General features: G+C 39.0%; 1 pseudogene; it reads right to left on the reverse strand.

The window, feature by feature from the left end:
• Window positions 1-15,922: 15,922 nt before the first annotated feature.
• On the reverse strand, window positions 15,923-17,760 carry LOC141548652 (eukaryotic peptide chain release factor GTP-binding subunit ERF3A pseudogene; annotated as a pseudogene).
• Between the last annotated feature and the right edge of the window lie 8,935 nt (window positions 17,761-26,695).

A 26,695-nucleotide genomic window follows, 5' to 3' on the forward strand; every position in this document is an offset into this window, starting at 1 on the left:
TTTTGCTGTACAAAAGGAATCGGACTTTGAAATAGTGTACAATTAGCCTGTAAAGGAAATCCAGATTTCAGGTGGACAAAAACAGAGGGATTGGGAATTCTATGTAGTGGTTCATAATCATCTCCCAGAGTTCTTTCGCTGGGTGTAGCTGGTCCAGTTCATTTCTGCTCTATTGAAACTGATTTGGTTCATCTCATTGTTGAAGAGGGTCACATGCATCAGAATTGATCATCATATAGTATTATTGAAGTATACAATTGGATACATGCTTTTTAACAGGATGTCCCTTCATATCTAAAATTCACTATGTCTTCAATTCCACATCTTTCAATTTTAGAATCTTTTTCAAAGCTCATTTCATGTGCCTTCATGTCCCATGAGATTCCTTCCCTGATTCTCCTAATTGTCAAAAAACAAACTTATTTGAGATTAATCCAAGCCATTTCTTGGCTATAGAGTAGATTGTGAGTTCCTTCAGAGCAGGGACTAATTTTTGTTTTTTTGCTTTTATATCCTAAGTGCTTTCACCAGTATTTAAGACATAGTAGATGCTTAATAAATAGTTGTGATTGACTTTGAGAAAGAGAAAGAGGGATGTCTAAACTGGTCTAGTCTCCTTTTGACTCTGTGACCTAAAACAATTTCAGGTAACATTTAGGAATCTTGAATAAAGAAAAATATTTTGAAACATAGCCTATATTTTATTCAATTCATTTAAATTAAGTATGAAAATAGTAAATGCTAATTGAAGTGAAATAAATTGATTTCACACAAGATTTTTTAAAAAGAAATTTATAAAACATTTAGTTGTGGTTTTTATTTTAAAGGAATGTTTATATACTTATTAAAGAGTCAAACCAAACAAACCACAATATGCCCTAAAAATGGATTCCTACATATGGGATGCCCATAATAGTTTATTGTACTCCCTTCTTTTCTTTCTGTTAGCTTTATTATTGTATTTGCACCCATATTCATATTTTTGGTAGAGAGTGTAAGTCTTTTTTTCCAGATCTCCTTTGATTGCTTTCTATTATTTCATAAAATCTTTTCAAATTTATTTATATTCCTCATGTAACAGTTTTAATGGTAGTGTATTTAATATATGATGTACCCTACTTCTTTCATGCCTCAATCTATGATCCCACTGTTGTAGTTCTTTTTCTATTGGTCTATATAAACAAGTTATCTTCAGTCATTCATCCACTGTTGAATACTCACATTGTTTTTAATGATTTGCAAATTAAAATAATTTTGGTGTAGATACTTTTGAATAATTAACTTTTTTAAACCTTTTGAATCTTAGGATTTATTTTTAAAAATTGCTTATGAATTCAAGGACATGATTATTTTTATTACTTTTGTTATTACCTTAAAGTTCTCCAAAAAATTCTAGCAATTTGCAGTTATACTCCTATAATATTTGTATATTTAGCTACAATCCTGCTAGTATTAACCTTTGTCCCTTTTTGATTTTATCAATTTGATGTGTGTAAAGTACTTGCCTCCTCTTAAAAGAATAAGTTAACCATTTTAATAAATATATAAAATTCCATATTCCAAATTATGTATCCTTATGGTAAGAATAGGGAAGCAAAGTAAGAAAGGAAGAATAGGAGAGAGGGAGGAAAAGATAGGAGAAAAGAAGAAGAGGTAGAAAGAATGCAGCTTCCTTACATGACTTAGTCCTCTCTTTCAGACTTTTGGGTGCTATTGCTCCACTGTCCGTCTTTGTAATACTTATCTTTCATTTTCACTTGATATTGATCCCAATTTAGGCTCCAGTGATTCCTTTCCTAGTGGCGACATTTTTGACAGGAGTCAACATTCACTGCTCATTCAGTTCCTGATTACCAATAACTCATACTTAGCCACCTAACGAACTTGCCATTTCTCATTTGGTTTTTCCCTATGCTTCAAATCTGAGTGAAATTCTAATGTGAAGATAGAAGAGAACTTGTTTTTACTAAGGCTGAAACCTTCAATATAAATGTAATTAGTTTGGTAATTGGCCACTAAGCTGATTGATATAATCCCATTGTTCAGTTGTGTTCAATTCTTTGTGACCTATGGACTGTGACATGTTAGTACATGGAATGGCAAAGACCCTGTAGTGGTTAGCCATTTCTTTCTCCATGTATCAAAGCAAACAGGTTAATTGACTTGCCCAGGGTCACACAGCTAATAAGTGAGGCTGAATACGAACTCAGGTCTTCTTCCTAATTCTAGACCCACTAGATAGCTCTATCCACTGAGCCATCTAGCTGCCCCTTCATATAAATAAATCATAGGTAAGAGTATAGGAACACCGAAATGTGATTTCTTTAGCATACAGAGTTCCCTGATAGTGAAACTCCTTGTTGGCAAATAGGTCAGCATTGTTTCTCTAACTTACAATGTCAGAGCACTGAGAGGTTAAGTTAACTTGCCCAACATTATATGGTCAGGAGTTGAACTTGGATCTTCCTACTTTCAAGGTTAGCTCTATCCAAAATGCTATGGTGAAAATAGCCATGTTTGAGAGCCATTGCTCTTGGGCATCCTAAACAGTTAAGAAAATAAATGAAAGAAAGTTGAACTTCAATTAAAAAGGATTCTGTTAACAATAGTGGTTTTGCTGAATAATGGTGGGGTGATCTCTGTTCATTACACCATTTTGGGGTTGTTTTTTGTTTTATTTTTGCATTATTTCTATACTCCTCAGTGAAAGCAAATATATGTTCTATCTTACTCTCCATATGTTTTCAGAGTACATTAAGATGGCAGATCACTGTGTCCCAGTGCTTAGAGGACCAAACAACAACTATGCAAAATTTGTACACCTCGCCTTTTTCTTCAGATGATAGGAATCAGGCATAATAATGGTCATAAGGGAAGAGCAAAGTCAAGAAACAGTTTCATTGATTGTTATCAAAAGGATCTTGAGTAAAGGAAGTCCTTGAATTATATTGATGTCCTGTAAGTGATAGTAATTAAGGAAGAAGGGAAAAAGCAGAATGCTCTGGGAGTGAGATGAATCAAAAGGAGATCAGCATGCTAAGGAAAATGAAGAGTTTATAAAGGATTTTGATAGTCTCATTCATCTGTCCCCTGTCTTTAGGTAGAAACGAATTTACATCATCTCAGGCAGGCGAGTGAACTTTTTAAAGGGAAGTTTTTAAGTCCTAGAACCTTTGAGCCAGGATCAACTTCAGAGATTGCCTAATATAAACACTGCAAAGCATGTTGATTGGTTTTTCTTTGGTGCATTACCTTGTTGAAATACACAGGAGCCACCTGACAGTGGCTGCTGGAGATCCAATCCAGAATGGATCTCCTCCTGTGAGAGGACGACACAAGGAGACTGAGAGGCAGTTGCTGTTCTCTGACCTCTCTGACTGAGAGACTTTTGCGTTGTCTGACCTCTCTCCTCTTCCCTCTGCCTCTGATTTATCTCATTCCCAGTCCTCAACACCTGTGTCAGCAAAGGCTGCCCTGTACCTCCTTCAGATGTTATGATTCACAGCTGTGGAGGCTCTCCGAGAATTGACCTGTCCCCTAACATTACCTATTTATTTTATTGTTCAAGATCATTTACATTAGGCATAATGATAATTTAATACATCATAAAAGAATCACATAATTAAATATGCTCAAAACCACTAGAATTATTTTAAAATATTAGTACAACAAGTTGCACCACATTGTGAAGGCAATTTTAACAAAGCATAAGTGGAGGAAACTTCTGGTAGGCAAGGGGGCAGAGTAAGGAAGCAATCCTTTAAATCTCTCCCAGATTCCAAACTAAAAATCCTCCAGAAATTGGTCCAGGAGTGCGTGGGAGAGGAGTGCCATTCAAGAGCCTTCAGCAGTAGACATCCAGAGGCTTGTATCAGAGATCTGAGCCTGGGGCAATACTCAAGCAAAGTTCCACCTTCTTGCAAAATAGTAGCACCCCCTAGACAAGTGCACAGTCTGTGCATGCAAGGTGTCATCCCAGTGATCCTATCCCCACCATAAGCCATCAGCAAAATCTTGATCCCATTGCTGACCAGTAGTGAAAGCCTGCCCCAAGGCTGGTGAATATCTAGAATCTGCTCCTGAGGCCTACCAGCAGAGACTTTGTTTGCATAGCAACCCACCAGCGGAACCCCACCCACAGGGGACAACAACACAACAAATTACTCCTCCATCTGCCACGCATGTTGATTGTTGAAGTGAACCATATGACATTACTTTGTTGGGATCAATGGTGAATCAATTGTTTGTAAAACATGTAGCTCGTCTATAACATCCCAATAATAATAATAGTAGCCAATATTCATAGTGTGCGTTATTTTATTGGTACCTCACAACTTTGTGATGCAGGGTACTGGAGGTATTATTGTTCCTATTTTACAGGTGAAAACACTGAAGCTCAGAGTGCTTATATCATTTATCCATGGTCACATTCCTAGTAAATAACAGAAACTGGATTTGAACTCTGGTCTTTTTTCCTCCAAGTCCAACATTTTGTCTACTCTGCTTTGAGTCTCCAATAATTATGCCAATATTACTTGAAAATCTAAAGGGTATCTGAAATCCATGAAATCCAATAAATTGCCAAAACGGTAGAGAGTAATTTATAATTTAGAGTTGAGCTCTAGATGAATGGATGGTTGAAGATTATGTTTAACAGAATTAATTACTATTAGAGGCATCATATTAAAACCCAAGTCTTACAGTCTTTTAAGGTTTACTCACTGAAATGGACAAAGGATTGGCCTCCCCTCCCCTCCTCCACAGCCTTAGGGCCCAGTTCCCCTTGAAATGTTTGTCTAGCTAGAGAAAGGGAAATTCCTTTGCCTCTCCTCTGAGGAATGTTTACTCCATAGGGATGAGGTCCATAATCCTTATCTATTCCAAATAATCTATGTTAAACATCTGCCATTGTATATTCCCCATACATCTTGTAAGCCCCTATCTTCTCTCAGTGAACAGAAAGTCCAGTCCCTGTTCATTGTCAAAGTGTGATAACACAACTGACCCAAAATTGCTTAGAAGGCTTGTCTCAAGTTACATTGGGGACCGAACTCTCCTTTGAGGAATCGGTCCCGGCCGGAGTAAAATATATTTTCCAAATTACAAAACACCCTGGCTGTCTTAAGTTTTTCTTTGTCCAGGTTATCTCACCAACCACTTTACATATACCATTTGCAATTTAACCTTGAATTTTGACACATGTAACAACAATGTGAGAGGCAGCCTTGGAGGCAAAGTATTTTGTTTCAAGTCCTGCCTCAGTATGAGTCACTTCATTTCCCCAGGAAGCACTGCAAGAAAAATGATTGAGCAGGCCTCTTTCTGCATGGAGAGAGAGGTGTAAGACCGATAGGCCTTGTAAGACCAAAAACAAAGACATAGAAAAAGGTGGACTTCCATGGGCAGAATGTTTGAGTATGTAAAAGATATTTCTTGAAAGATCCTATAAAGGGTTTAATTGAAAGAGTAGAAAATAAGTTCTCTTCAAAAATAGCTAACTGGAGTTTTAATACTCAGCATATTATGGTAATTTCTTCCAAGAGTTTGCTTCAGTGAATTGCTTCCTTTCCTCCGGAAGATTGTGGCAACTTGAGCACAGAGATTCAATTCAGTATTTGCTTATGTCCCAACTGATGCTTTTATCATATGTCTTCAGGCCAGTCATCATAGAGAGCAAGATAGTGATCAAATTTTCAGGGCTACTGTAAAGAATGAATAATTCTGTTATTATGCCTAAGTATAATTAGGCAGTATGGGCTAGATGGCAGAAATAGTAAATGCATCTTTTTCAGATCATGATAAGAATCACATATAATAAAGGGCCAGGAAAAATAAATTAATTGGAACCTAAATAATCTGATCCTAAAGAATGAGTGGGTGAAACAACAAATCATAGACACAATTGATAATTTCATCCAACAGAATGACAATCATAAGACAAAATATATGGGATGCAGCCAAAGCAGTTCTTAGAAGAAGTTTTATATCTCTAGATGCTTACTTGCATAAAATAGAGACAGAATGAAGTGGGCATGCAACTAAAGAAGCTAGGAAAAGAGCAAATCAAAAACCCCAATCAAAAACCAAAATTGAAATTCTGAAAAGAAAAGGGGAGATTAATAAAATTGAAAGTAGTAAAACTAATTAATCATCATAACTAAGAGCTGGTTTTGTGAAAAAAAAAACCAACAAAATAGATAAACTTTTAGTTAATTTGATCAAAAAAAAAAGAAAATCAAATTGTTAGTATCAAAAATGAAAAGGATGAACTTTTCACAAATAAAGAAAAAATTGAATCAATAATTAAAGACTATTTTGCCCAATTATATACCAATAAATGTGATAATCTAAGTGAAATGAACGAATATTTACAAAAATATAGATTGCCCATATTAATGCAGGAGTAAACAAATTACTTAAATATTCCCGTTTTAGAAAAACACATTGAACTCCATAAGCAAAAATCTCTAGGACCAGATGTGTAGAGGGATGCAGATAGTGGGGGAACTCTGGGTAAGGTATAAGATCCTTCAGCCCAGAAGGAACCTGCTGACAAAGTCTGGTTGGGCTCCCCATCTCCTCTAAGGGCTCTGGGACTTCCTGAGAAGTCAAGGGGCAGGGACAACCTGTGTTCTATTAGAAGCAAGGGATACTTACAGTAAAGAGAGACATGTACATATCAATAGTAGGGTGCTTATAGTTCGCAAGGTGTGCTGTGGAAATGCAATGCTACTATAGTTAGCACTTGCTCAGTGTGATATGATGAACCATTATACAAATATATATATATATATATATATATATATATATATATATATATATATATATATATATATATATATATATAAATATATATATAAAGAGAACCATTGTATAATGACTCTCTAGTTGGCCGTGCTTAGTGTGCTGTAATGATGTAATTATACCAAGGTATTTAAGGGCTGAGAGGACTGGAAATAGGGACTCCATCTTTGACTATCCTTGTGAGTCTCCTGCCTTTTTCACTCCTCCACTAAGACCAAGGCTGGTGCTGAGATCCTCCAGAGAGTTAGTCCGAATGGTTATACTTTGGCACCCCAATTTGGGGGCTCTAGAAAGCACACTACATTTCTGCAGCCCTCTCCACGGATGGATTGACATGTGGATTTTACCAAACATTTAAAGAACAATTAATTCCAATACTGTATGAACTATGTGAAAAAATAGGGAAAGAAGAAGCCTTACCAAATTACTTTTATAACACAGATATGGTGCTGATACCTAAACCAGGGAGGGTGAAAGAAGAGAAAGAAAATTATAGAGCAATTTCCTTAATGAATATTACTGCAAAAATCTTAAATAAAATATTAGCAACGAAATTACAGAAAGCCATCCCCAGGATAATACACTATGACCAAGTAGGATTTACACTAGCAATGCAGGGCTGGTTCAATATTAGGAAAACTATTAGCATAATTGACTACATCAGTAGCCAAACTAACAAAAAGCATATGATTATCTCAATAGATGCAGAAAGAGCATTTGATAAAATCCAACATCCTTCCAACATTCCTATTAAAAATGCTAGACAGTATAGCAACTAAGACTCCTCCCACCTTTGATGTTCTGTGTTCTAAGACTCCTCCCACCTCTGACATTTTGGGATTTTAGACTCCATCCGTCTCTGACACTCTGGGTTCTAAGAGCTCTCTCAACTCTTACATTCTGTGTTCAACATCTCCTCCCACCTCTCACATTCTGTCTTCTAAGTCTGACTTCCACCTCTGACATTTTGGGATGTTAGACTCCATCCATCACTGACATTCTGGGTTCTATGACTCTTTTCACCTCTGACATTCTGTGTTTTAATTATCCTACCACCTCTCAATCCTCCCATCCTATGTTGGCAATTAATATCCATGGAACAATGTTTGAGGATCTTTTCGACACAGGTACAGACAGAAGAGAGTTGTCATCTTTATTTTGGCTGGCAGAATGGCCCTCTCAATCGGCTGCTGCTGACTTGGTGGGAATCGGTGCCACTGCTGCACCTCCCATTGGTACTCACCCTTTAACATAGGTGTACAGTGGGCATCAAGGGAAAATCAGACCTTATATTATTGACCACCTGCCAGTAAATTTATGGGATAGGGACTTACTCAGCTAACTAGGGATTCACTTCACCACAAAAGTTATTTTTCCCCCATAGGGGCCACAGCACAGCTTGCTCCTGTCCCAAAGAGATGGAAAACAGATCAACCTTTATGGACAGAGCAGTGGCTCCTCACCAAAGAGATATAATACAAATTAAATTAAAACAAGGGCATATCGAGACCTCAAACAGTTCTTGGAAGTCTCCAGTATTTGTCATAAAAAAAATTATGAAAGTGGAGAATGTTGAAAGATTTTAGGAAAATTAATGACCAGATGCAGACAATGGGTCCTTTACAACCAGGGCTCCCATCTCCAAATAGGGTTCCTTCACTCTGGCCAGTAGATATTCAGGATTGTTTTTATTCTATACCTGTATACGTCAAGGACAGACTGAGATACGCTCCTAATCTTACAGCTCCTTATGAAAGTTATCCATGAACAGTCTTACCTCAAGGTATGAAAAAATAGTCCCACCTTATGTCAAATGTATGTTGCAGAAGTTATTAATCCTATTAGGAAAATATTTAGGTTCTAGAATAAGTCATCATGTGGATGATCTCCGTGGAGCTGCTCCAACATCCTCCCCTGCCGAGGCCTGCTACAACACACAGTTGGAACCTTAAAAGCAGTACGATTATATATTGCTCCTGACAAAATACAGAAAACGACTACTGCTGGCTACCTAGATTTCAAGGGACCCCCTGAATTCATGTCTCCTCAGAAGGTACAAATAAGGACAGACCCATGGATTACTCTTGATGACTTTCAAAAGCTCTTGGGCGACATCCAGTGGTGACGTCCGAGATTGCCATTAATGAACGCTCAGGGGAAGGCCTTCTAGATTTGCTGCAGGGGAATCCAGCTTTCCCTTCTCCCCATTCTCCTGGACAGCCAAAGCTGCTTCGGAGCACGTGGGGGACGCTCTTCACTCAGTGCCTCATCGTTAGGATCCAGCCCTTCAGTTACTTCTTCCCACTCCAGACTATCCTACTGCATTAGTCCACAACATGATCCTATTTTATAATGGGTTTTTTCCCCTCCTATTCAACCTTCCATTATACACTTCTTCAGCAGGACGCCTCCTGCAAAGAGCAATCAAAAGAGTTGTTTCCTGTTTAGCTTCACTCCCAGAGGCTATTGTATACTAAAGGCCAACGGGAGACTCTTCTCTCAGCCAGCCTGGATGGCCAGCGCTTCTTGCCTCTGTTTGCATTTGTGTTTTTCTTCCCAGGTTATTTTTACCTTCTGAATCCAATTCTTCCTGTGCAACAAGAAATTCGGCTCTGCACACATAGATTGTATCTAGGATATATGGATGGGACTGGCTGCCATCTAGGGCAGGGGGTGGAGGGAAGGAGGGGAAAATTCGGAACAGAAGGGAGTTGTAAAAAATTACCCATGCATATGTACTGTCAAAAAATGTTATAATTATAAAATTAATTTTTTAAAAATTGAACCTCATTTCTAAAATATAGAGAGAATTGACTCAAATTTATAAGAATTCAAGCCATTCTCCAGTTGATAACTGATCAAAGGATACAAACAGAGAATTTTCAGTTGAAGGAATTAAAACCATTTCTAGTCATATGAAAGTGTTCTAAATCACTACTGATCAGAGAAATGCAAATTAAGACAACTCTGAGATACCACTACACACCTGTCAGATTGGCTAAGATGACAGGAACAAATAATGATGAATGTTGGAGGGGATGTGGGAAAACTGGGACACTGATACATTGTTGGTGGAGTTGTGAAAGAATCCAGCCATTCTGGAGAGCAATCTGGAATTATGCCCAAAAAGTTATCAAACTGTGCATACCCTTTGATCCAGCAGTGCTACTACCATCCTAAAGTGATCCTAAAGGAGGGAAAGGAACTGCCATGTGCCAAAATGTTCGTGGCAGCCCTCTTTTTTGTAGTGGCAAGACACTGGAAACTGAGTGGATGCCCCTCAATTGGAGAATGGCTGAAAAAATCATGGTATATGAATGCTATGGAATACTATTGTTCTGTAAGAAACAATCAGCAGGATAACTTCAGAAAAGCCTGGAGAGACTTACATGAACTGATGCTAAGTGAAATGAGCAGAAGCAAGAAATCATTGTACATGGCAAAAAGATTATGTGATGATCAGTTCTGATGGATGTGGCTCTTCTCAACAAGGAGATGATTCAGGCCAGTTTCAATGATCTTGTGAAGAAGAGGGCCCTCTGCATCTAGAGAGAGGACCATGGAAACTGAGGGTGAATCATAAAATAGTATTTTCACTCTTTTTGTTTTTTCTTTTTGCATTTTGTTTTCTCATTTTTTTTCCTTTTTGATCTGCCTTTTCTTATGCAGCATGATATTTGTGGAAATATGTATGGAAGTATTGCACATGTCTAACATATATTTGATTACTTGCCATCTAGGGGAGAGGGTAGGGTAAGAGAAGGGAAAATTTAGAACAGAAGATTTTGTAAGGGTCAATATTGAAAATTATCTGTGTATATATTTTAAAAATAAAAAATTTTAATTGAAAAAATTCAATTTGTACTCTCAGTGGATATGTGTTTTTGCGTAGTAATGTGGCCCATACATATTAGTATGTGAAACTCTTGACATCCAAAATAAGCCTCTATTGGATGTTGCCTCGATTGTAGTCTATTACTGCCTTAGTCCATAGGTTAATTACGGGCATCGCACCATTGGGGTTCTGAATCCTGGTGTTTAGGTTTGTAATCATTCAACATCTTCATCCTGTGATAATTTTCTGTGGTGGGTTTGAAAAACAACTTGTTTTCTCACACCCTGGGTGCGATCATGAAGTTGTTGTAACCAATATAATTGCTGATATTCAACAGCTTGCCAATGCAACTGCTCAAGCTTTACAAAATTTCCAGGAATCCCTAGACTTCCTAGATAATATTGTCTTTGACAGTCGAAAAGCCTTGGATTATTTATTAGCTGCAGAAGGAGGAGCGTGCATGATCATAAATACCTCATGTTGTGTTTACATTAATAAGTCAAATGCCATGGAAACTAATATACATAATATTCATGATATTGTGCGTCGCATTCATGAGACTCAAGAACATTTGTTTCCCTCCTTCTCAGGACTCAATATGGAAATAGTTGTCATATCTATACCTTATCATTGTGATATGTTTTATTTGTCTATGTTTTGGACCTTATATTATGAATTGCCTTTCAAGTGTGGTTTCTTGTAGACTACAAGCTTTTACTAGGTAAAAGAGTGTGTCTAAGAGATTATCAGTTGAAACCCTCTTGTTTTATTTGCTGTGTGTAGATAATTATCAGTTGAAGCCCTGGGACATGCCCAATCCTAGGGATGAATGGTAAGGAATCCTAGTGAGTCACGAGCATGTCAATTTGTTTGCCTAGAACTTTGTAATGTGCTTGCAGTTATCTGATAGAATCTCAGGAAGCACAAGAAGAGTTGGCCACCCTTCTGATGCCTTAATTAACGAGTACTCTTTATTGCAGGCCTGTGTTTACCTCAGAAACCTATACAATTTCTGTAGTAAACATAATCTTCCTAAAGGACTGAACAAACATTCTCTTTGGTGTACCTGTTGTGCTACAGCATCCTGTACCTGAGTCTCCTCTCCAAAGAGGATACTTACCATAATGCCCTCTTTGTTCTCATCCTATAAAAATCTCATAGTGGAAAGGGGACTTTGGAACCCCTTCTCAGGAAAGGACATTTTGTTTGAGAGAAAACCCCCACCCCTGAACCCTGAAAGTTGTAATTGGGGTTCCCCAGCTAGGAAAAATTCAAGTATTAGTGCTTCCTTGAAGTGGTGATGATATATATTACATGTTGTCTACTTCTTTCTTATGTTGTCTTAGTGATCACTGCATTTGGTAATTGCCCATTACTTTAATGCTATAAGTTTCTTCTTTTCTTATATCTTGTTTTAAATCGAGGTTCTGAACAATAATACACTTCTATATTTCCCCCTTTTAATCCTATGCCTGTTGAATGTAAACTTGGGTAAATTCAACAAACTTTACCTGCATTAATTTGATTTTGACAAAAACAAAACAAACAAACAAAAAAAAACCCCTGAATTTTATGTAATTTTATTGATCAGTTTTACTTCCTGGGTTCCTCTCTCTCTCTCTTCTTTGTCACTGAACTCTTTCTCTATTTATACTTGCAAAAGATAATATGCTACTTCTGGAATTTGTTTATACTGTCTCCTTTTTGTCTAATTCACACATTAATTTAAAACTTATCTTGGTTTAGGTTGTGAGATGCTAATGTATACCAAATTTTTGTCATGGTGATTTTTACTGTCCTCAGAAGCTTTGGTCAAAAAGCAAATCCTTACCCCCCAGGCATGATGGTCTTTGGATTTATGGAACTCTCAATTACTAGATTCATTGGCTTCTCACACTATGCCCAGATTACCTCTTCTTTATCACACACTGCAGGACTGAGTGGTCACTTCCTCCCATCATTCCAATCATTTCCATTCCAGGAACTAGTTCCATTCTATTAGTGAGAATAAACATCTGTGAAGCGCCTTCTATGTCTCAGGTATTAAGCTAAGTAAATGCTCGGATTAGAAAGGAAAAATGGACATAGGAGGCTGTGGGGAACTCTCAGAGAAGGAAAAGCTCCCCATTGATACCTTCTCTGTCTGCAATTTGTAATTTGAGAAACTTGCCTAGAGCATGGAGAACTTAGGTGACCCACGGCCCACAATAAGTACATGAAATAAGTCACAGAAGATTGAGGTTCAGTGGAAAGACTATCTCCCAAGTCGTCTGTCCCCTGAGAAGTTGGGGAAACCAATGACCATGTTCTTCTAGTTGAATGACACAGAGACGGCCATGTCAGAGATTCACTAGCAGGTGATTCCAGAAATGGGCAAGAGCCCAGATGCTATGTACCAGGAAAAGTGTTAATGTAGGCCACTTAGAAGGAAAAATGTGGAGGAAATAATAGCAAGAAAGTGAATGGTCTTGGCTCACTAATCTCACTAATCTTGCCACTGAACCATGGTCTCTGTCCCAAACAAAGCCTCTCCTTCAAGTCTCCTGTGTGTGGGCTCTATCTGCTGCCTCAATTCCCTCACTCAGTTCTTACCTCAAATCACCAAATGGATTCACAGCTTCATAGACTTAAATCTTTACTTCAAAGCACTTCAGAGTCCATCTCGTCTAATCTCCTTATGCTGCAATGGAAAATGAAGCCCAGGGAAGTAAAGGGGCTTGCCTCAAATCTCACTTAGACTCAGAGACCTAGAGTTGGAAGGAACCTTAAAAGTCAGTTAGTCAATACTTCTTATACAGAGGAACATACTGGACTCCCAAGTGGTGATGGGAGTTTTCTGAGGCCACACAGGAAGTATGTGTCCACAGCTAGGAAGGTAAGATGTTGTGAGAAATCGTGTGAGAACAATGTTCTGTTTCCACAGATAGTGTGACTTGGCCATAAAGATAAGGAAGGAGGTCTCCTATCCTTCCACAGTAGTGCTGGTAGTCAAAAAAGGATTTATTCAAACCCAATGTCAGAATGAAGAGAAGGGATAAAACATCCCTTGTGAGCCAGGAAGCTAGCTAACAAAGTTTCTGAAGAGGGGCCCAGCACTACAGCTGGACTCAATGACGGGCCACAAGCTTTTTAGAAGCACCCATGCTGGATGAATCTCATACATGTTAATTGATATGGCCCAAGGGTGAGGTTAGTCGCCATCTTGGAACATGGGATGTATGATCAGGGAGGGGAGACATTAAGAACTGTATGTAGTGGGACTCGAATGACATGTGGCTTTTGAAAGGAAACTCTGGGAAGGAGGAGGAGGTGGGGTTAGGCAGGATTATAGGGTATACCTGTGGGCCTTCTACCTGTGAGTTGTGAGGGTAAATTATGGAGTTTCACACCAGCTCCTGCAGGAGTGTATTAAAAAGATTAACTGCTTCCCTTATTCTGTGTCTGTTTATTCACTGTGCCCTTCTGAGGACTCGGAGTATTACTTCTCACAGTGTGAACCTCGATTTTGCCAACTTGGAATTGAGGGGTGGTCCATGAGATGGTACTGCCTCTTCTGTTCCCAGCTCACTAGTGCACTCTCATCTCTAGATGACTGGAAAGATAAGGGGTAAATTTATTTTTTAAATGTTAAAAGAAAAGCCATTTCTAAAAGTAATCAAATTTTGCCTCATGAACTTTCAACAGCTGCTTATTGGCCTGAACTTAATTGTTTATGGGATTTCTGTCTACATCTACTCTCCCTTTAATGTGAGAAGTCTTAGCCTTGCCTTTTGTTGAAATGAGTTTTCAAGGATTCACATGACTTGGCTTAGATGAGATATATCAGAGGTAAATAACATCACTTCAGCACCAAAGACCCTGGAAAGCTCTGCCAGGCAGGCTCCCTAAGTCACCTACTCTAGTCACACTCACCTAGGCATCAGAGGGACCCATGGGAACATGGCAGCACAACCACGGGCGGCTGGGTGGCTCAGGAGATAGAGCACTGGACCTGGAGTAAGGAAGGCTCATCTTCAGGAATACAAATCTGGCCTCAGATCTATATTAGCTATGAAATCCGGGGCAAATCACTTAACACTCTTTGCCCTAGTTCCTTGTGGATAATATAAGTTGGAGAAAGAAATGGAAAACCACTGTAGAATCTTTGCCCCCCCTCAAAAAAAAAGCCAAATGGGGTCACACAGATTCAGGCACAACTGAATGGTTGTCTGATACATGGTCAGATACACCTAGACTCACATCTATCATCTGTCATCCCTACAGACATCAATGTATCCTGTATCATCATCAAAGAAAAATTTTTAAAAGTGCTCAGCAAAAAGGAGTTCACTTTCCAGAATGCCCCATTCTTCTGACATCTGCTGTGCTATGTTAACAGAACAATGAAAATTGGTTTGGCCCAAAAGCCATTTCATTTCCTTTTCCCAATCTGAAAATGATTGACAGTAAATTTGTAAAGAGCTGATACCAAATTCACCATGTATTTTTAAACTTCAATTCCAAGTCCTGCATGATAGGACCACTGTCTACCAGTATTACTCCACAAAACAGGTTTGAACCACACTTTTTTTTGGATTATATATAGAGAGCAATTATTTTGAAAAGTGACCAAACTACTCCTGCAGCCCCAAGGCTAGCTTTATTTTGTTCTCTAACTCACTCTTCCACTCACAATGGCTCTTGGGAAAATTTTCTCACATCTCCCATGGCTCCTTCTCACCCTGACCCCCATGATCTCAGTGGAGATTTTCCTGAAAATATGTAGGTCAGTCCCTGAGAGCTCCTTCTTCTCCTCTCCCTCTTCCTCTCCCATTACTGAGGTGCCCTCTGCCACTGTCTCCTCCATCACCCCTGTCTCACACATAAGGATGTATTTACTGCTTATTGAGCAAAACCCCTCTCTACCTGCATGAGTGGTCCCCTTCCAACCCATTTCCTCCAACAGAGCACTTCCTCTATCATGTCTCACTTCAATACCCCCCTGGATATTGGCTACTTTCTACAGCCTATAAACAAGTCTGTGTCTCCCCAGTCCTTAAAACCATCTCTGTCTGGGTCTATTCATCCCTTCTGATTATCCTCCCATATAGCCCCTCCCCTTTGTGGCCAAACTACTTGAAAAGTCCATTTCCAAAATCACCTTTAATTGATAACCTTTCTCAACTTTTTTCTTAAGGATTTCAAACTGAATATTTTATTAACATGGTAGTTGTTTTTGTAACATGTGCACACACACACCTACACGTTCTAAATTATCTGCCTGGAAAAATATTTAAATATGCTTAAGGAGAAAATCAAAAATAACAGATTTGTTTAGGCTTTTCATTAATGTAAGCAATCATGTCCACATCACTTACAAAGCTGTTGCCGAATCTGTCCAAGGAAGCAGTATTTGGAAGGAGCAACAGTGACATAGCAGAGCTTTCAGTGTGAGAAAGCTGACATAATGTGGACTTTTGCTGTGCAATTTGTCTTTGCAAACTATGGGAAGAAGTTTATCGATGGGCAGAGAATAAGAGGAAGCGGTGGGAAGTAGGCTTGTGCAGAGTCCATTTCAAGAAAAATGCTTAGTCCTTCTCTGGAACCAGTTTCAGAACTTTTCCAATTGCAATGGTCTTCCCCTCATCTCTTAAGGTAAAACGCCCCATCTGAGGGAAATCTTTGAAGGTCTCCAGACAGATGGTTCCTGCTGTTCTTAAACGGGCAATGCATACTTGATCTTGTTTGACAAAACGTGGTCGGGTCTTGCTTTTTTCTCCTGTTTTTTTGTCTACCAAGCAGATTAAGGCTGTTATCTCTACTTCTTCGATGCAGGTATGGATGTGTAGCACTGCATTATAACCTGAGCAGATGATAGATCTGTGCTCAATAATCACCATTTGAGCATCAAATGTGCGTCCAAAATGACAAAGATTTTTCGGATCACAAAGTATGAATCCTGGAAGTATTTCTTCTTCTTCAATTCCCTTCAGTCTAATCTTGAGGTTTTCCCCTGGGGCTGCAGAATCAGTTTCTACATCATCAGAAAGGATTCTAAGAACTTCCACATTGTGCTTGTTTGGCATCATCACCAGCTGCTGCCCTTTACAAATAGAGCCTGATTCCAACTTGCCCAGGACCACAGTGCCCATGTCCTTGTATTTATCCACAACTGGCAGCCTAACTGGTCCATCCACTGATCTGTTGAAGTTTGGCAAATCATCCAGATAGGAAACAAATGGTAGGCCAGTATACCAAGGACAGAAATCTGATGGCTCTTTCAGGTTTGCACCGGTCAGTCCCGAGCAGGGCATGAAGTGTATATCCTTTTTGGGATTGAAGCCCACTTTTTTCAAAAATGGCAGCAACTTTTCTTTGCATTCTTCATATCTCTCATTGCTCCAATTTACCGTTGGGTCATCCATCTTGTTAACAAGCACTATTAAGTGTTTTACCCCTGCTGTTTTTGCCAACATGGCGTGCTCTCTCGTCTGTCCTCCCTTTTCAAATCCAGTTTCAAATTCTCCCTTGCGAGCGGAGATGACCAGCACGGCCAGATCAGCTTGAGAAGCGCCGCCAATCATGTGAGGGACAAAACTCTTGTGCCCGGGGGCGTCTAGGATGGTGAAGTGCTTTTTTTCCGTCTCAAAGTAGGCCCGGCCCACTTCTACAGTTTTACCTTTGTCTCGCTCTTCCTCGTTTGTATCCAAGGCCCACGACAAGTACCAAGTCTCTCTGTTTTTTTCTTTAGCTTCTCGCTGGTATTTCTCCAGGGTTCTTTTGTCCACCATCCCAGTCAAGTACATTATTTGCCCTCCGATGGTTGATTTGCCAGCGTCTACATGCCCAATGAACACGACATTGACATGCTCTTTTTTGGCCGCAGCTGGTGGCGCTAGCGCAGATTTACGTTTTGGTACTTTTCCCTCCTTCTCCATCATCATCTCTGGGGCGCTCGCCTCGGCCGGTCCTTCGGCTCCCAAAGAGCCCTCCCCCGGTTCCGCTTCCCCGGGCCCTTCTTGGCGCTCCCATGATTCTTCGGGAGACATTTCTGTCTCTCCCCTTTTTATGACAGGTTCTGGAGCCTCCATGGCAGCCGCTGAATTTGAACCTTCATAAGACACCATCTGTTCTTGAGAAGGCTCCACAGGTGCCTCGGGGCCAGCAGGGCCTGCTGCTCCGGAGCCGTCTCCCGGGGCGGCGGTGGCTGTGGTGGCGGCGGCTGGGGGCGGCAATGGCAGCTGCGGCGATGGTGACGGCAATGGTGGTGGCGATGGCGGCCGGACCGGGCCCTGCAAGGGGGACTGCACGAACTCACCGGTGTGGATGTTGAGCTGCTCACGCAAGGCCGCGCTGAGGTTCTGGGCTTCGGTAACTATGGCGGCAGGAAGGGCGTCACCGGGGCCCACGGCTTCTGTGTCCGCCTGGTCCCCCTGGGCCGCTAAGTCGCTGCCACCGCCCACTTTGTGGTCGGGATCCATCATCTGGGTGGCTCCCGGCAGGTGGAAAGGAGAGAGGGAGAAATAAGGGAGGAGGAAAGGGACAGGGCGGGCCTTAAAGGGAGCGCGCTGACTTGTGGGAAGGAACAGAAGGAAAGAGGGAGACAGTGAGAGAGCAAAACCCGGAAGTGTTGCTACAGCCTCGCGTCAGACTCTAGCCACGTGCCAGAAAAGAAGGCCTTGGTTCAGCCCCGCCCCCAACTCTTTTTTTTTCCCTTGCACGTGGGAGAGTGTGAGTAAATCGCCTTCTTCCCTTCCCTCCCCCTCCCAACTCCCTCTCCTGAACGTTCTACAATTAACACGCCCTCATCATTCCAATGAAACTTTTCTCTTGTGGTTAATTATCTCTTCTATACTAAATCCCAGGTTCTTAAGCCTCACCTTTCCTGATTACTTGATTACTTTGCAGGCTTTCATACTGTAATTAAGCCTTCTCTTGATACTGTTATCTAAGTTTTTCTGAAAGTATTCCCCAAGGGGCCACTAGGTGGCGCAGTGGATAGAGCACCAGCCCTGAAGTCAGGGGGACCCGAGTTCAAATCTGGTCTCAGACACTGAACACTTCCTGTGTGATCCTCGGCAAGTCACTTAACCCCAGCCTCAGGTGGGAAAAAAAAGAAAGAAAGAAAGTATTCCCCACAGTTTCTCCTTTTGGTCAGTAAACAAATATTAAGTGCCTACTGTGTATATGAAAGGCACTGTCATCAAGGATATATCCTTTGAACTTCACATTTTTAACCAGGTAGAAATAAAGGCTGTCCTATTTTGTCTGATTGGTCATATGCAACTTTAAGGTCCTTTCCCCTTCCTTTATAGAAAATTAAAAGTCAAATTCTGATGCAGAAACCATGGATTTCTGGTAAAAACTACTCTGGGAGGTCAAATTGTGCTCTGCAAAGAACTTCAGTTTCTGTGGAGTCAGAAGACCTGGGTTCAAATGCAGCTTCTGAGGCTTAATGCCTGTGTGACCCTGCTAACAACTTGTTAGGCATCAGATTCTTCTTCCCTGGCTAGGAGGAGATCTTGGGGGTCACCTGGTATGACATTTGTTCCCTTCCCTATGCATATCTCATCACAACAGCTGCTTGATTTTATAGGTCTTCCTGTACATACTATTCTGCAATCAGTGCCTACATTTCTCTGGCTCTGGTTATTCTGCCTTGCTCCATCTCTCCATCTCTAGATAAAACTTTGTTCTCTGTCATTATATACAATATGCACAGTGCCTGTATGTACACATGTGGGTATAAACTAATACTTAGAAGCTCCTGGTGATTTAAATCTGCTCCAACCTGACAGTCCAGGAATAAAGCTCTGAAGAAGCCTCTCCCTTCCTTCTCACAAGGGATCATAATGGTTACCTGATAAAGAGGTAGCCTGAGTATTCCAGGTATCCTTGGCAACAACCAGTCACCATGACAATCTGTGATTGGAAGCAAATACTGCTTCCATGCTGGACACTAAAATTTATATTTCACTAAAGTTTGGCTGGCTTACTGAATCTTGATTTCCACTAGAAATGGTGTAAAACCCTGATCTGACTCTGTCATCTTTCAACAAGCCAGGGCAGGCATATACTAGGTATAGTATACTATGGCATAAATATAGGCATAAATACTAGGATAATATTTATAATTTGGGGTTTTTGATACAGGGAACTATAGAGGGCCAGGAGGTAAGAATCCATCCCAGGTCTTGAATCTTGGCTCACCAACTTCCCTTTTCTTATTGAATAGCAGAGACATATTTATTCATATATTGATAAGAAACCTGGTGACTGAAACAAAATGCGAACTCAGCTATATAATGGATCAAAAAAAAAACTCTTTGAACTTCAGATGGAAAAAGCAGCCCACCATGGAGACTAAAGGCATTTGGGAGAAAGATACTTGAAGATATTAGTATGATAAATTTATTCTGATGTGTATCTCAACTATTTACCAGTAGCCAAGTAGCCAAGATCCAGGCTCAATCATTTGCATCTCAGTAGAAGATGCTTGCTTGCTGGAGAGAACATGGGAATATCAAAGAGTGTTTTTTTGTATCAAGTCTATAAACATTGTAAGTATATATGTTTGTCTCTCTGATTAATAAAATGTGAAGAGTTCATAATGAATTCTTTCTGCCTGACCCCTGACTGACACACTCGTATTTCACTACAGAAGCTGGACTTCAACAGGGGGCTTTGATGGATGTTTATGCTTTCACCTTTTATGTTGATTAAATGATTCACCTCAAAAATAAATTGTGGGTCCTGAGCCAAATCAGCTAGTCATCCATACAGTGACATACTGTAAGTTGTAATGGAGTTAAATAATTTCATTTGTGCTAACTGGCAATGGAAAAACTCCTTTTTGATTTTTTATTCAGATATTACTAAAAATCTACATTTTGCCCCTACACATCAAGGTTCTGCCAGAGGTCAGATGCTGGGAAGAAGAGTTTGGCCTTAGTTAACTTTGATTGATTAAATTTTTTTGATAACTATAACAATAGAAGGTCTCAGTACCAGTTCCTTATTGTGAAGATATCCAGCATAAAGTATGTAAATTTTGGCAAATGCCCCTCCAACAGTGATATTCATTGTTCTGAAGACTCCCCCAGCTCTGTCTGTCTGAATGCTGAGGATCCTTCTAGTGTGGCCAGTCAATATATAGTCACATGTCCTCCTGGTGCAGTGACATTTAGGGTTTTTTGTTTTCTTTTTTTTTTAATTATAGCTTTTTATTTACAAAACATATTCATGGGTAATTTTTCAACACTGACCCTTGAAAAACTTTCTGTTCCAAATTTTCCTCTCCTTCCTCTCACCCCTTCCCCTAGATGGCAGGTATTCCAATATATTTTAAAATACATGTTAAATCCAATATATGTATACAAATCCATATAGTTATCTTGCTTCACAAGAAAAATTGGATCTAGAAAGAAAAAAAAACCTGAGAAGGAAAACAAAAATGCAAGCAAACAGCAACAGAAAGAGTAAAAATACCATGTTGTGTTCCACACTCAGTTTCCATAGTCCTCTCTCTGGGTATAGATGGTTCTCTTCATTACTGAACAATTGGAACTGGCTTCAATCAACTCATTGTTGAAGAGAGCCACGTCCATCAGAATAGTATAGTCTTGCTGTTGCTGTGTATAATGATCTGGTTCTGCTCATTTCACTTAGCATCAATTCAGGCCTCCCGGAAATCATCCTGCTGGTCATTTCTTACAGAACAATAACATTCCATAACATTCATATACCACAATTTACCCAACCATTCTCCAATTGATGGACATCCATTCAGTTTCCAGTTTCTCACCACTACAATGAGGGCTGCCACAAACATTTTTGCACATATGGGTCCCTTTCCCTTCTTTAAAATCTCTTTGGGATATAAACCCTGTAGTAACACTTCTGTGTCAAAGAGTATGCACTTTTTGAGCATAGTTCCAAACTACTCTCCAGAATGTTTGTATCATTTCACAATTCTACCAACAATGTATCAGTGTCCGTTTTCCCACATCCCCTCCAACATTCAGCATTATCTTTTCCTGCCATCCAAGCCAATCTGAGAGGTGCTATCTCAGAGTTGTCTTAATTTGCATTTCTCTGTTCAATAGTGATTTGCAGCACTTTTCATATGACTAGAAATAGTTTCAATTTCTTCATCTCAAAACTGTTCATATCCTTTGATCATTTGTCAATTGGATAATGGCTTGATTTCTTATAAACTTGAGTCAATTCTCTATATATTTTGGAAATGAGGCCTTTATCAGAACCTTTGAATGTAAAAATGTTTTCCCAGGTTATCACTTCCCTTCTAATCTTGTCTGCATTAGTTTTGTTTGCACAAAAACTTTTTAACTTAATATAATAAAAATTATCTATTTTGTAATCAATAATGAGCCCTAGTTCTTCTTTGGTCACAAATTCCTTCCACCTTCATGGATGTGAGAGGTAAACTATCCTATGTTCTTCTAATTTATTTGTAATCTCATTCTTTATGCCTAGATCATGAATCCATTTTGACCTTATCTTGGTATATGGTGTTAAGTGCCTAGTTTCTGCCATACTAGTTTCCAATTTTCCCAGCAGTTTTTGTGAAATAGTGAATTCTTATCCCAAAAGCTGGGGTCTTTGGGTTTGTCAAACACTAAATTTCTATAGTTGTTGACTATTTTGTCCTGTGAACCTAACCTATTCCACTGATCAACTAGTCTATTTCTTAGCCAGTACCGAATGGGTTTGATGACTGTTGCTTTATAATATAGTTTTAGATCTGGTACAGCTAGGCCACCTTCATTTGGTTTTTTTTTCATGAGTTCTCTTGGCGATTCTGGTTTAAAAGCTTCCTTTCATCTCTGACATTCTGTGATCTCTGAGTGTAACATCACCTTACAACCATGAGCTCATTATGAAACTCAGCCTATGGATAATAATTTGCCTTGCTTCAGTCTACATGGTTCTTTCTTTGGCATCTTTAATAAGAAATTTCTTTTAGATGAAATATTCTGATTTAGAAAATGTTTCTTATATTTAGGCTGAGGTCGGGCTCTCTATATAAAGTGACATTTCTATCTTTCTTTAATTTATCCCTGGCATCTTTGAGATTGAGGCAAAATTCAAATTATTAGAATCTTTTGTGTAACTAAAAAGCAGATTACAACAGTTTCTATGACTAGACAGGTGTTAAGAGGGGAAGTAGGGGAAAGAACAGACCTCTTCTTGAAACCTTGGCACTCAAGTAAGAGAATACACTACTGCCACCAGCCTGGGTCTTCTGAGATACTCAATGGCTATATTTGATATTCCCTTTCTCTGCCAGAGAGTCTTTCCTTTCTCTTTCTCCTTTTCCTGGGTAATCCAACTCTGCCAGTTCTTGGTTCAGCTTGCTTTGACTCTGCTCCTTCCTATTTCCAAACACAATGAATCTCGATCTTTTTCCTGAGATGCCTCCTAGCTTTCATAGAATTTCCTATAGACATGCTTAATTCTTCAAGGCAGCAAGAGAACAGAAAAAAACATTTTAAAATAACTGTTGATATTATAAAATACTTAGAGATAAACTAAGGAAATATATGAACACGAAATACTTTTTTTTTTTTTTTTTTTTTTTTTACAAATAAAGTCAGGTTTAAGCAATTAGAATGATATCACTTGCTCATGGGTAAGCTGAGCAATATAATAAAAATGAAAATTCTACAGTAAATCATTTTGTTATTCAGTGCTATGTTCAATTAACATTCCAAAATTATTTTATAGGGCTAGGAAAAATTACAAAATTTGTCTGGAAAAAAAAACAATTCAAGACTATTAAAGAAATTACTGAAAAAATGAGAGGGAGTAATCATACCAGATCTCAAACTGTGGTAATCATTAAAACTACCTGCTACTGTTTTAGAAATAGAGTAGTGAATCAGTGGAATAGATGAGGTACATAAGACACAGGGAGTAAATGACCATAGCAATCCAGTGTTAGATAAATGACAAGATAAATGACCCTACTCTACCAAATCTTCTGGAAAATCTAGGGCAGAATCTAGGTATAGCTACATTGTATAGCCCTATAAGCTACACTGTATACCAAGAGGAAGTCAAAATGGACTGGCCCCACCACCACCCCAAAGTAAATTCAGAGGCTGCTCCTCAGCTGTAGCCTTAGCATCCTAGCCCATGGAACCTAGGACCCTGGTCAGCACTGGTTCCACTTCTAGGTGGCTGATGCACTGTGGCCCCCTTCCCTAACAGGGCTGGGTGATGAATGGGAGAGAGGACTCCCACTGCTCTGGGTCTGATGTCACAAAGCCCCCTCCCCCTCCCGCCTCCCTTCCTCCTCTGCTCTGGGAGACTAGCCCCATCCTCCAGTGCTGTCACAGTGACTGCCCTCCCACCTCTGAAACCTAACTCTCCTTTGTCTCAGTGTGAGGACTTGCCGGATGAGAGCAGTTGGAGGTCTGTGTGCCCCTCAGTCAGTTCCCTTCCCTTCCTCCTTGAGACTCCGCTCCATTATCCCCATCTTCCATTCTGACAAATCCAGAAGGACCTGGAGTGTAAATGACCCCTGGTGACCCTTCTTCTGCGCCTTCCTCAGCCTCTCCATTTCTTCTCCTCTTTCTCTTCTCTTCCCTTTCCACCACCACCTTTTCATGAATCTCTCCCCTCCTCAAGTGGTTTCTCTTAATGTCCAGGACTGTGTGTGGAAGGAGAAGGGTTGATGGAAGGTCCTGAGAGTATCATTACCTTTGTTTTTGTTGTGTTGTATATGTAGATAGGATCATCTGTGTGTGAGAATGTCTGTGTGGGTCGAGGTGTATGTCTGTACCTGTGTGAATGTCTGTGTATCTGCTCCTCCCGAGCTACTCTGCCTTTCCAGGGCTCTATCTATAGTATTATAATATATAATACTATATATAATATATATATATATTATATATATATATAATATATATATATAGTATATATATAATATATATATTATATATATTATATATATACTTAATATATATATATTAAATATATATTATATATTATATATATATTATATATATAATATATAATAGTATTAGGGGTTTGGGGGCAGGGTGCTGTACAGTGGGCTTTGATGTGATGGAGACTAACAGGGAGAAGCCTCCTTGGTTCCCCTCCTACTTGGACCTTTCCATCCTTTTTATGCCCCTCTTCCTACCATCTTTGGCCTGGCCTTGGATCTTCAAAGTGAGAAGACAGTTTAGAAAATATTTTTAAAAATATGTATTAACCAATATTTGTTGTTATATCTTGCCTTGAAGTTCAGAGGGAATGAAAATTATAGGAATATGAGCGTATCTTACTGTAATAAAATCCCAGTTACAAAAATACAAACTTATGGAAAAACAGGGAGTGATTATTTTATTTCTAAAGATTTTTACCTTGCAAAATAATTCACTTTTAATTTTTTCCTTTACAAATATTTTTTTTCAAGTACCTCTAAACATAGTTTTTAACATTTTTTGGTAAGCTGTTAAGTTACAAATTCTTCCCCTCCCCTTCTCCATATTGTATCTATTGTCTCTTTTGTTTGGTGACTTTTAATTTAATGATATAGTTATATTTTATTCTGGTTACACCGAGCAGCTGATGAAAGACTTCCCCAGTACTTTGTTTCAGAACAAAAACGGGGAATTGTCCCTGAACCTTCATATTTCAGTGATTTAGAGGCTGAAGGAAGAAAATTGTTTTAATGTGCACTTCCCTCATTAGAGAGATTTGGTGCATTTTGTCATATTGATAGCTTGTATGTCTTTCTTTGAAAACTTCCTGTTCATATCCTATGACCTATTGGAGAATGGATCTTAATTTTGGAAACTGGAATCAGTTTCTTCTATGTGTTGTATATGTATCAGTACTTAGAGAACATGGCTACAAAAATTGTTTTCTTCAGTTAAATGTTTCTCTTCTGGTTTGAACCATACTTGATCTGCTTGTGAAAAGCATTTAAACTTTACAGAAGCAGAATTAATGCATTTTATTTTCTGTGATTTTTCTCTGTTGCTTTTTTTTGTCATAACTTCTTCCCTTATACATGGATATGAAAAGTAATTCATTCCTTTCTCCTCTCATTTGCTATTAATTGCCCTTTTATGTCTGATTCATGTATGTATTTGTAATTTAATTTTATAGGTAAAGTGTTGATGGCTTATCAAATTTTCTGGCAAATTGCTTTCTCTTTATACTATTATTTAAAATCAAATATTGTGTCTTCCCTTAACAGCCCAACCCCCACAACATTTGTAAATATTAAATATTTGTAAATATTAAATACTAAGTTATTTTATTTTATTTATAAGTTATTATTTTATAAATATTAAATATTTGTAAATATTAAATACTAAGTTATTTTATTGTTTTGCTTCTGTAAATTGCATACTTAATGTTTTCTGTTGTTTAACATTTCAGTTTTTAACATGTTGAAATTATTTTCTGGGCAGCTCTGTTTTTTTGTGGGGCATAAAGTCAGAAAGAGTATTCTTTCTGACTTCAAATCTGGCCTCAGATACTTTACTAACTGTCGTACCTAAGCAAGTCAATTAACCCTGTTTACCTCAGTTTGTCATCTGTCAAATGAGAAGCAGAAGAAATTGATGTAGCTCTCTAATATTTTTGCCAAGAAAACCGCAAATGTGTTCAGGAAAACTCAGTCAATACTTAACAGCAATTGTTTCCATAATCTCTGATTGCTACTGATAATTATTAACTTCCAAACCCTTCCTTTCCTCTTCTCCTCCCCTCTATTACTTTCCTTGAGAGACTTGAACTCTATTTTTTAAATGATTGATATTTTTTCCTTGAGAGACAATTAGGTTTAAGTGACTTGCCCAGGGTCACCCAGCTAACAAGAATGAAGTATATGAGGTCAGATTTGAACTCAAACTCCAGGGCTACTGTTATATCCACTCCAGATATTTTCTTTTTCTAACATCAATATGGGACCCCATGGATTCTGCTCTCTCCCTATGAGAGCCATGCCAAGGAAGAAATCTTTTTTTTTTTAATTTTAGGGAGGAAAAGAAAAGTGAGCACAGCTGTTTGATTCATTTGGGGAAAGATGGACCT

This window comes from Sminthopsis crassicaudata, chromosome X, assembly GCF_048593235.1.
Source record: "Sminthopsis crassicaudata isolate SCR6 chromosome X, ASM4859323v1, whole genome shotgun sequence".
NCBI classification, from domain to species: domain Eukaryota; kingdom Metazoa; phylum Chordata; class Mammalia; order Dasyuromorphia; family Dasyuridae; genus Sminthopsis; species Sminthopsis crassicaudata.